General features: G+C 42.2%; 1 protein-coding gene and 1 long non-coding RNA gene across 2 annotated transcripts in view; one reads left to right on the top strand and one right to left on the bottom strand.

Annotated features, from left to right (window-relative positions):
• LOC121937352 (CACN subunit beta associated regulatory protein) overlaps positions 1-4971 on the bottom strand; it is a 23792-nt gene extending 18821 nt beyond the window's left edge. Inside the window, exon 1 of the mRNA XM_042480490.1 lies at positions 4248-4971. The gene's annotated coding sequence lies outside the window, so the exon portion shown is untranslated. The remainder of the gene's footprint in view (positions 1-4247) is intronic.
• LOC121937354 overlaps positions 1-10693 on the top strand; it is a 21422-nt gene extending 10729 nt beyond the window's left edge. The window contains exons 5-7 of the long non-coding RNA XR_006105110.1: positions 630-730; positions 1189-1344; positions 8600-10693. This is a non-coding gene — a long non-coding RNA (uncharacterized LOC121937354). The remainder of the gene's footprint in view (positions 1-629; positions 731-1188; positions 1345-8599) is intronic.
• The last annotated feature ends 401 nt before the right edge of the window (positions 10694-11094 follow it).

The following is an 11094-nucleotide window of genomic DNA, read 5'->3' as shown; positions in this document are numbered from 1 at the left end:
AAAACCCTTAATAGAACCTATTGCGAGGTTTTGAGTCTAACATTAAAACCTCAGGATACATATCCAGGGGTAGCCATGTTGGCCGTATAGCAAAGTCCAGTAAGCTCCAAAATCCACAACACAAGGAGGCCTTCATCGTTGGGTGCCTTCAGTTCATTTCTGACGTATGGCAAGCAAACCTATCCTGGGATTTTCTTGGCAAGATTTGTTCAGAAGAGGTTTGCCATAGCCATCCCCTGAGGCTGAGAAAGTGTGACTTGCCCAAAGTTACCCAGTGGGTTTCATGGACGAGCCACGAATCACCATAGTCATAGTCCAACACTCAAACCACTATGCCACACAACCAAAATGCACCAAATACATGTCCCAAGCTTTCGAAGCAACTTGCATTTTGTGCACTTGGGTTGGCCCAATAAAGTTATAACTGTTTTGTGGATTCAAACCTTAGGTTCGCTATAATTCAGAACAGCTTGAAGGCACCCAACAATATTAGGCTAAGGTTGGATTTTGGATGTTATTGGATACTGCCTTGGATTCTCTGGGAAGCACCACAAGAGCAGGATGTGAAGGAAAGAAGATGCTTCTCTTTCCTTTGCTGCTTGCTTCACGGGTTCAAATTCTCCATTCAGGTAGACTGCTCCTGGAGACAGAGGTTCGACTTAGCTACCCTGGTTAAGAACAGCTGGCTGATTTCTCTAGGAACATCTCCCTGATACAATGGGCGACATGGGTAAGGAGTTTTAATATTTCTGCCTCCCCTTTCCTCCGTTCGGCTGGGTTGTTTTCTGAATAGCCAGGGCAGATTCTGACGAGAACCAAAAAACGAACACATGAAAAGATAGTGAGATGGGAGAAAAACAGGGAGGGAGGGATGGATGGATGGAAAGCAGGAAGGAAGGAGAATAATAATGAAAAAACAAAGGTAAAGTGTATTGTTTTACAGTGACTTGGGAAGGTTTGCAATAAAGGCTTTTGCCATTTGCACAAAAGGATTGACAGCCACATAAGAATTTCCTTCCCCATATTGGTCTGCCAATATCATTATTAGGATTAGGATTAAAAGGAGCATTAACTCAATTTTTTTTCTTGTTTGTGGAATGAATCTTTGATGCCAGCAATCTCTAGGTTTCAGGAGATTTGGGGGGCATAGATGGGGATACAAGAGAGATTATTTTTTTTCTGCCACAGAGGGCGAGATCCAACCCACAATGTGTCTTTGTGTTGAGAGAAGAAGCCGTAGGAAGATGCCACAACAAGATCACAGCTGCTTTCCCCCAGACATCTGGATCCATCCCACAGCATCGCCATGCCATTCCTATCCAATCCAATGGGGCTTACTCTCAGGTAAGTGCTTACAAGGGTTATGGATACTTTCCTTGTTGGAGCTGGGCTCTCAGTGCTAAAAAGCCAGGAAACAATATTTGCATGTTTATATAATGTATATTATATTATATGATGGTGGCCTAAATACTGCTGTTAGCTCCAGCTAGAGGGCAACCATAAAATCACACTTACGTAAGTAAGTGTCAGCTTCGCAAGTCCTTGTCGATTTGATAGGTCTACTCGAGAGGAGACTAAGCATCACATTTAGGCTGTTCCATAAAGCTTGGCACTGAAAGTAAAGTCCTTCTGGGTTTTGTTTTGGGGTCTTTATTTTTTGTTAAAGGAGGGGATGTAAAATCAATTTTGCTACCTCTTTCATTCCAGAAACAAGGTTCAGTCTGTAAATGTGTTTACCTTGGTAACTTTAAAACTTTAAACGGATGGGCAAATGAGGAAACACCCCTTTTGGGAGACCCATGGCTGGAGATAGGGACATTTTCATGTCTTAACCCCAGAAGACACCAAGCTGCCTTTGAACCAATTTGCAATTTGCCTTCCACTCTTCAACTAAACAAATGGTTGAAACAGGAAAATTGGGAAATAACCCAGTATTCTATCTCTTCAAGTAGCGGAGACCACTGAACCTTACTCCCCCCCTTTGCAGGCTCAGTTACCAAAATGGGCTAATACAGTTTAAAGAAAGGATCGCGATAAATTATATCAAAGCACCTGACATTATATACTTCTGAAAGCCCCCAAACACTCTCTGTGTATTAAAACACCCTTTTCTCTGTCTGTGTTAAAGCAAGCAACACCTCTATTTCTATATTAAAGCACTATCTATACATTAAATCTCTCTCTCTATATATATATATATATATATGACAGTCCCCAAGCCCCCCACTTTCTATATGTTAAAACACCCCACACCTCTCTCTCTTAAAACACTATGTATCTATGCATTAAACTACAATCCTTTCTATTAAAGCACCTATACCCCCTGTATCTCTCTCTCTCAATGTGGGTGTTACCTCTGTATGTCTCTCTCTCTAAGAGAGAGAGAGAGACATAACACCTACATTGTTTACCTATATATGAACACACCCAGCTTTCCCTCTCGGTTGGATGGGCATCTTCCAAGAGTGCTTTAGTTGGGTATTCCTGCATGGCAGGGGGCTGGACTGGATGACCCTTGAGGTTCCTTCCAAAGGCAGGACTCAGGCATTCTGTGATTCTATATATCACACACACTCAAGCTATCTGTCTCTCTGTAAAAACACCTTGTCTGTCTGTCTCTAGCTAGCCAGCTATATTAAAACTATCTACAGTTGGCCGCCTCATCCATGGGTTCAAGCATCCACAGCTTGAAAAAAATACATATATTTAAATAAGTATAAATTCCAAATAGCAAACCATGATTTTTTCCATATTATATAAGGGACACCATTTTGCTCTGCCATTATATTTAATGGGACTTGAGCATCCACGGATTTTGTTATCCACAAAGGTCCTGGAACCAAACCCCAGTGGATAACAAGGGCCCACTGTACTACCTATCTATATTAAATCTCTCTCTATCTCTCTGTTCATCCATCAATCTCATATCTATCTGGTTATACTAAAACTATCTATATTAAAGCACCCTATCTGTCTGTCTCTATTTATCTATATATCCATCTATCCCCTATCTAGCTAGCTATATTAAAATCATCTATGTATCTGTATTGAAGCACCTTATTTATCTATTGAGATATCTATCCATCTATCCCATAGCTAGCTAGCTAGCTATATTTATCTATGTATCTATATTAAAGCACCTTATCTGTCTATTGATCTATCTATCCATCTGTCCCATATCTAGCTTGCTATATTAAAACTATATCAAAGCACTCTATCTATCCATCCATCCCTTAGCTAGCTATATTAAAACTATCTACATTAAAGCACCCTATCTACCTACTTATCTATTGATTGATCGATCATCTATCCCCTATCTATCTAGCTATATTAGAACTATCTATGTATCTACATTAAAGCACCCTATCTATCTACTTATCTATTGATCGATCAATCTATTGATCATCTATCCCCTAGCTATATTAAACCACTCTGTCTATCATGAATCTATCTTAAAGCTATCTTATCTATCTCCTATCTGTCTAGCTACATGAAAGCACCTTCTCTATCTGTCTGTCTTAAAACGCCCCTATTTGTCGGTTGGTCTTAAAGCACCCTTTCCTATCTGTCTCAGAGCAGTCTGTCTGTCTTAAAGCACATATATACATATGTGTGTGTGTATATATATATATAGACCCGTCCATATTAAAAAACCCAAAGTATTTTTCTATATAGATATATATAGAGAGATATATACAAAAAGAGGGGCGTAAAAAAGGACCCACACCCCAGATCTCCACCCCAGTTTTCCTAAACCAGACCCAAAAGGTTCAAAGCAGGCGATGCCCACCATATTTCAGAGGAGGAGCAATTTTGCATGAAAAGAGAGAACCTAATGAACAGGGAAAAAAGGAGGGTTGGAGAGAAAGCTGTTTCAGAGAATAATCTGCTTAAAATGCCTCTGGATACGTACCATTCATTCATTCATTCATTCTGCACTAGGCATTGATCAAGCATCTGGGGGTGAAAGTGACTTTGCAGTCTCTATGCCAACCCTCCAACATCAAAGTGGCTGTTGTTTTTAACCAATGATATATCATTGCTGGCCTGTTTTTCTCATCATTGGGGGGGGGGGGGGGAAGCAGAGATGGGGAGCAAAGGGACAGACAGCCTGCATGCAAAGGGCCAAGATCAGGAAAGAGAAGGGGATACTCTAGTATCCAAGGGAATATTTACCATTTTGCAAAACAAGAGGATGGTGGTGGTGGTCCTTTTGGGGGGAGTGGAAAGGAGGGAAAGAGACTCACCCAGGTGGCATGGATGTCCTCCCATCAGCAAGCCTTGGAGGTAGGTCCAGGGATGGCTCTTTTGCAGGGGCCCAAAGGCAGGGAAGTCCCCCCTTTCTCAGCCTCTGTCTCTCTGTCTTTCTCAGCACCTTAATTTTGATTGAAAAGGGGAGCAGAGGATTTATGAATGAAAAGGGACCCACCCACTTTGGAACGCTGAGGAGGGGGCCCCCCACGTGACCATGGCCTCGAACGTGTCATTCAAGAGGGGATGCGCGGCCTCTGATTGGACGAGGGCCCAGGCGCAATTTGCATAAAGGGGAGGGCGGGGAGGCTCTTATGTAAAATCAATGGAGAGGAGGAAGAGGAGGACACAATGTCATCATCAGGCAATGCAACAGAGTGGTAACACAATGCCACTGAATAACAATAATACAATGAGACAATATAAGCATAATACAATGGAATATCATTGTAACGTAATGTCGCTAAATAATAACATAACAGTACAATGTAATCATAATGCAAGGTATCATAATTGTAACATAATGTAACTAAATAATAATAACATACAATATAAGCATAACGCAATGTAATACAATTGTAACATAATGCCACTAAATAATAAAATGGCAATAATATAACAATTTGTTTGTTTGTTTGTTTATATCCTGCTCTTTTCCCAGGACCGGCAGCATAATATAATGTAACATGATGTCACGACCTGATAATATAACAATATAACAGAATCATAATACAGTCTAACATCATTATAATTATAACATCGTGTAATATAATATTATTTAACATAATGATACTAATATCACAATATATAACATAATATATAATTATGATATATAATATATAATAATATAATTATAACACACTGTAACTTAATAATATAATATAAGAATAACATAATACAATATAATCATAATATAATGTAATTAAATAAGAGCAATAGCAAGTGCATTTCTATACTGCTTATCTAATACAGGGAGAGGCAGGATATAAATATTATTATTATTATTATTATTATTATTATTATTATTATTATTATTACTTAAGCACTCCCTAAGGTGTTTACAATGCGTAAGATGATGATAATAATAATAGACAATATAATAATATAATATACAAATAATATAATCTCCTGCCAAGAGTGTGGGATTATTGATGCTTCATATCAGCTATATATTATAATATATAGTGATATGCATAATATATTGGTAATATTAGAATGTGTGTGTGTAACATTATAATATACTGTAATTATATATTCTAAGACACTATTATCTTAACATTAATATGATGTTTATATGTGTATATAAATGGTGGGAAGCAATGGATTATTAATCTCTCCTGTGTCCCATTCAAAGACTCTCTTCCTCCTCCATCTTCTTTTCTTACTGGGAGGTTCAAGGCAACTTGTTGTTGTTGTGTTCCTCCAAGCCATTTTTGACTTTATGGCAGCCCTAAGGCAAACCCATCACAGGGTTTCCTTGGCCAGTTTCTTCAGAAGGGGCTTGCCACGGCCATCCTCTGAGGCTGAGAGCGTGTACACTGCAAAATTCAACACCTACAAAACGGTGATACCTTTTTTGGTCCAACTAACACAGTGGATCCGCGGACATTCATGTCCCATTGAACACAGCGGCATAGTAAAATGGTGCCCCTCATATAAAAATATTTGTCACTTCTGCAAAACTCGCACCTACTTCCTCATCTCTTTCTAAGACCTTTGATCCAATCCTGTTGACACTTTCACAGCACCGTTATGGTGCTGTTATCGCACTTTTTAACTGCCTTGGATGCATCACCTGGAATCCTGGGATTTAGTTTGGGGAGGTACTAGAGCTCCCTTGCTCAATAATCCTGTCTAAAGTGCAAATCCCAGGCACCCAGCGTGGAATGCGACACTATAATTGTGTTCTACGAAAAGGTTGATGTCACAGTGTCGTGTTTTGGATGTTGGATCTAAGATTAGGACTCCGTGAGACCAGGACTTGAATTCCTGCTCAGCCAGGGAAGCCCAGTGGCAAGTCACACTCTCTCAGCCACAGCAAATCTCTTAAGAGACAGCATGATGCTTTTGGTTTGGATCAGACTCGAACTCCATGGAAGCCCACTGGGTAATCTAGAGCAAGTCACACTCTCTCAGCCACAGAAGGCGGCGATGGCTAACCACCTCTGAACAAGTCATGCCAAGAAAACCTTATGAGAGGCTGTGTAGCATAGTGGTTTGAGTGTTAGACTAGGACTCCAGAAGGCCAAGGTTCAGCCATGAACTTGGGCAAGCTACATTCTCTCAGCCTCAGAGGAAGGCAACAGCAAACCTCCTCTGAACAAATCTAAGCAAGAAAACCCTATGGTAGGTTTGCCTTAGGGTTGCCATACATCAGAAAGCGTTTGAAGACCCACAGCAACAACCAAAAGGGTCGTGTTGTGATACCCAAGGGGTTGCAAAATGGTATATTCTAGTTTTTTAGAAGATGCATTTAAAAAGACTGCAGAGGTGATGGAGGGGGGGGGGAGGTACAGTTTGGGGAACGCTTGTGTGTGTCTAGGAAAATGTCTCCACACAATGGAAATAGCGCACACACACATATATAAGATGTGTTACCCAATGGGTTTCACGGCCAAGTGGGGCATTGATCCCTGGTCTCCAGTCATAGTTCAACACTCAAACCACTATGCCATGCTGGGTCATATATTGGATACATGCTTATATTTACAATTGCATTGATTAGTGGTGTGCATTTACAAACCCTTTTGTCTTTGGTTTCTGGCACCTCTGGTTTCTATTTCTATTGCATTGTTCCTGACAAATACTTGTCGTTTTTGTTGTTTATAATAAATAATAGCTCAACCACAATCCTTTTTGGATATTGCAAAGGAAAGGGTTGGCCGCTTCCCCAAATGCCACTGGCCAGCCTTTTGCAATTGCAAAGGTTTGAAAGGTTAGAGTGGAAAATCTGACCCATCGTGGGCCACAGGGTTGGGAAGCAAGCCCTTGAAGCCTTGACCTGCTCCTTCAGCTCTTCCCTTTCCCAATGGCAGAGGTTTCAGTGAACAATTTCATCTTGAAAAGGGACCCATGCTGAGAATCATGGCAGGTGTTTGAGCATGAAGCCAGAAGAAGCTGGGTTCCTTCACTACTTCTCAGCACCTGTTTGTTGTGGAGGGAGAGAAGAATGGAAAGAGGGCCCATGTTTTGAATGGAAAAACAGACCATGCCGATGCCCCACGGGGGGTATTCATAGACCGGGTTGCCTCAGGAAAACATAGCGCATCCTATGACGCACCGATCTAGTTTCCACTCCCACTGGGGGCTACACCCTTGAGATACTTGGTTGCCAATTAACTCCTCTTCCAGCAACCTGGACACATGGAAAGATCAGACGAGGTGCCACTCCATTTGGGTTGCGTGTGACTTCAACTCGTTTCCGACTTACGGAGGCCCTAATGCAAGCCTATTTTTTGAGGGGTGGGGGGAAGGTTTCTGGGCAAGATTCCTTCAGAGGTGGTTTGTCATTGCCTGCCTCTGAGGCTGAGAGAATGTGACTTGCAGCAAACCACTGATGGTTGAGCAGGGATTCAAATTCTGGCGTCCCAGAGTTTGGTAAAATTACGAGCTCAGTAGATAAAAGGCAATGCTGTGGATGTAGCCTATTGTGATTTCAGAGTCCTAGTCCAGCACTGGCTCTGTTTGGGTACTGAGAGCAAATCCCTGCACTCAGGATGTGCTCAGAGGCACTCTCTTTCTCCAGTGTGAGGCAGAACTCTCTTTTGTACCCAGCTCCAGATGGGAGATCTCATTGTCGTGTGCTTTCAAGTAATGTCCAACGTATGGCAACCCTAAGGCAAATCTATCTTGGGAGTTCTCTTGGCAAGATTTGTTCAGAGGCGCTTTGCCATGGCCTTCCCCTGAGGCTGAGAGAGTGTGACTTCTTGCCCAAGGCCACCCAGTGGGTTTTATGGCTGAAGTCCAATCACCAAACACTACTCCACACTGGCTGCTAATGGGGGAAACAAGGAAGGAGACAGCGGCTCTAACAACCTTGAAATTTGGGATGCATAGTCCACCACTGATGGACAAAATGGCCTCCCATCTTGTTGGGAGTGACTGAGTCTCTCCAACTGTCAGGCAGAGTTAGTTTGGAGGTTGAAATTCAAAGTTTGACTTGTTTTTCAGCAATTCAGTTTCCTAAACATCTCCCTACTTGAGCTACACTGGAGGCATTTGACATGATGAAACAGGCCGCGATCTATAAAGCCATCTGCTAAATTATACTCTTAAGTCTTTAAGGTGCTTGAGAAAAACTTCCAGGTCTACCTCTACCTTGACTCCAAATATTATTATTTCTGAACAGGGAATCCATGGACCGGATCCTTTGGAACCAAGTGCCCTCTGCCGGCAAGGAAAGGCACCGCCCCAGTTTTTATGCCTACAGTATTTGCCATGTTTCATTCATCCCAGGAGGATCTGGATAACTAGAAATTGAGAGGCGGTTTTCAGAAACTGCCCTGTACAAGCAACCTGGAAGATGTGAAGGATCGTGGAGGAAGCTGAAAGGTATGGAAAAATGGACTTGCCATCCAGTTACAAAATGCAGGAGAGCTGGCGTTACAACAAGAGAGGTACAGTGTTACCCCAAATCCACAGAATGGTGATACTGGGCCACCCAAAATGCACACCATACACGTTGCAAAGCTTAAAAATGGAACAAGTGGCACACAGTTGTTATAGTTGGACACTTTGGAATAAAAATACATTTATTTACCAAAGATCCCTCAAGAGAACTAGCTGTAAATTTCAATCGACCCTTGAGATTGGATTTGATAGTCGCAGCTCCAAATACTTGTGGCCATTATGCACCGTCCCCTTTTAAACCAAAGGCAATTCTTCTACCTCATGGGATTTCAGACCCATTTTGGGTGCTGCAGGAAAGGGTTTTGGTCCCAAAAGGATGGGACTAAAATATCACCTTCTTTTCCTAATTTATATATACAGGCATCCCAACCCTATTTCATGGGTGGGATGGGGATACAAAAGTTGGGAGGATGCCAAGGGATGTGCCATGGGAGGGGATGGCATTCTGGGGAATGCTCCCTAAGAGCAAGACCAGAATACTAGGATGTAATTTAGTCCCAGGGTTCACAGAAACAGTTGGAAGAGGCCTCAGAGGCCATTTTAAAGAGAGAGAAAACCCATGAGATTCTAATTCAAACCTTTGCAGCCACTCTTGGTTGTGTGCCATCAAATCATTTCCAACTTATGATTTTCCCCGGAGGTTTGCCTTCATCTCAGGATGAGAGTGTGTGACCTACCCAAGGCCAGGCAAGGCTTTCTATGGCCAAAATGGGGATTTGAACCCTGACTTCCCAAAGGCTTACTCCCAACACTCACACCACCTACTGGCTTTAGTGCCTTTGGCAGCTTCTTGAAAACGTTGGCTAAAACCTGAAACCAATGCATCACCCCAGACTGAGAACCCATCACCCAGTGTCTAGCCCATTGCCAACCCATTCTAGTTTCTGAGCAAGGCCTATTTATAGAATTGTTTGGAATCCATAGCAACCACTATATTTCCCTCAAAGGCACCAGATCCCATCTGATCTTGGAAGCTCAGCAGGGCCAGCTGTGGTGAATACTTGGCTGGGAGTTGCTGTTATGTGCCCTCCTCAAGTTGTTTCCAACCCTAAGGCTTTCTTGGCAAGTTTCTTCAGAGGTTTGCCACTGCCATCTTCCAAGGCTGGGTGGGACTTGCTCACCCAATGGATCTACACTGCTAAGCAAGGATTTGAACCCTGATCTCGAGTCATAGTCCAACTTTCTAACCACAACACACTGGCTCTCTAGACTTGACCAATCAAGGTGCAGCAGGTTGTATTTCAGAGGCAGGACCAGGCCTCCATCTGAAAATACTCCTTGCCTAAGAAAACCCTCTGAAATTCATGCAGTCATCATTAAAAGCAACTATTTATTTTCCCATTCTTGGTTGAGAAAGGGTAGCATTTCATTATTAGCCCTATTAATAACCTTCCCTCTATGTCGCTTTAGAACTCGGTCAGGCAGGTCACAAATGAAATGAGTAAATGTTACTCAGTTGAGTATCACAGTACAATGTGCTCTAGAATTACTCCACAATTAGTCACAAGGTTTGTGGGTTCCATTACAATCTCTCCCAATCTGATCATGCTCTCCAGACATTGGAAATAACCTCCGGTAACCAAACCAGGTTAAGCATCTGGGGAGCTGTATTCCAATACACCTGGAGGAAAGTGGGACTAAATTTGAGCAAGGAGAGACTGCCTAAAACGTTATGACACATTTATACTGATCCTATACAGATTATACAAGACCCTTTCAAAGATGAGTGATCATCTTAAATGGCCTGCATTTTACAAGGCTCTACACTGCAGCCAGCAGTAATGGCTTATATAGGGTTTGTATCTATGTTGTTTCCAAGCCTACCTTTTACTTCTGTGACATGCTGTCACCAAATATTGTTGTTGCTGCTGCTCCTCTTCCCCATTTTTCATTGTCAATTATGCATTAGCACTATATAGGACACTCCAATTTCTTAGAGAACCCTAGTTGGAAGGGATCCTCCAAGGGCCATGCAGTCTAACCCCCTGCCATGCAGGAACAGATTCAAAGCACTCCCAACAGCTATCCAGGCTGTTCAAAAACCTCCAAAGGCCACTCCACTATTCATCTTCCACTAGCAGTTATCAAGTTCTCCCTAATGTTAACTGGAACTTCTTTGCCAATAGTTTGAATCCATTGCTCCATGTCCTAAAACAAGCTTGCTCCATCCTCAATGGCATTTAACAGGGCTTTTATTTCACTCAACCTCCACTT

Source organism: Sceloporus undulatus, chromosome 7 (assembly GCF_019175285.1).
Source record: "Sceloporus undulatus isolate JIND9_A2432 ecotype Alabama chromosome 7, SceUnd_v1.1, whole genome shotgun sequence".
Classification (NCBI taxonomy): domain Eukaryota; kingdom Metazoa; phylum Chordata; class Lepidosauria; order Squamata; family Phrynosomatidae; genus Sceloporus; species Sceloporus undulatus.
Note: the sequence above shows the minus strand (reverse complement) of the source record. Positions and strands in the feature narration are given on the sequence as shown.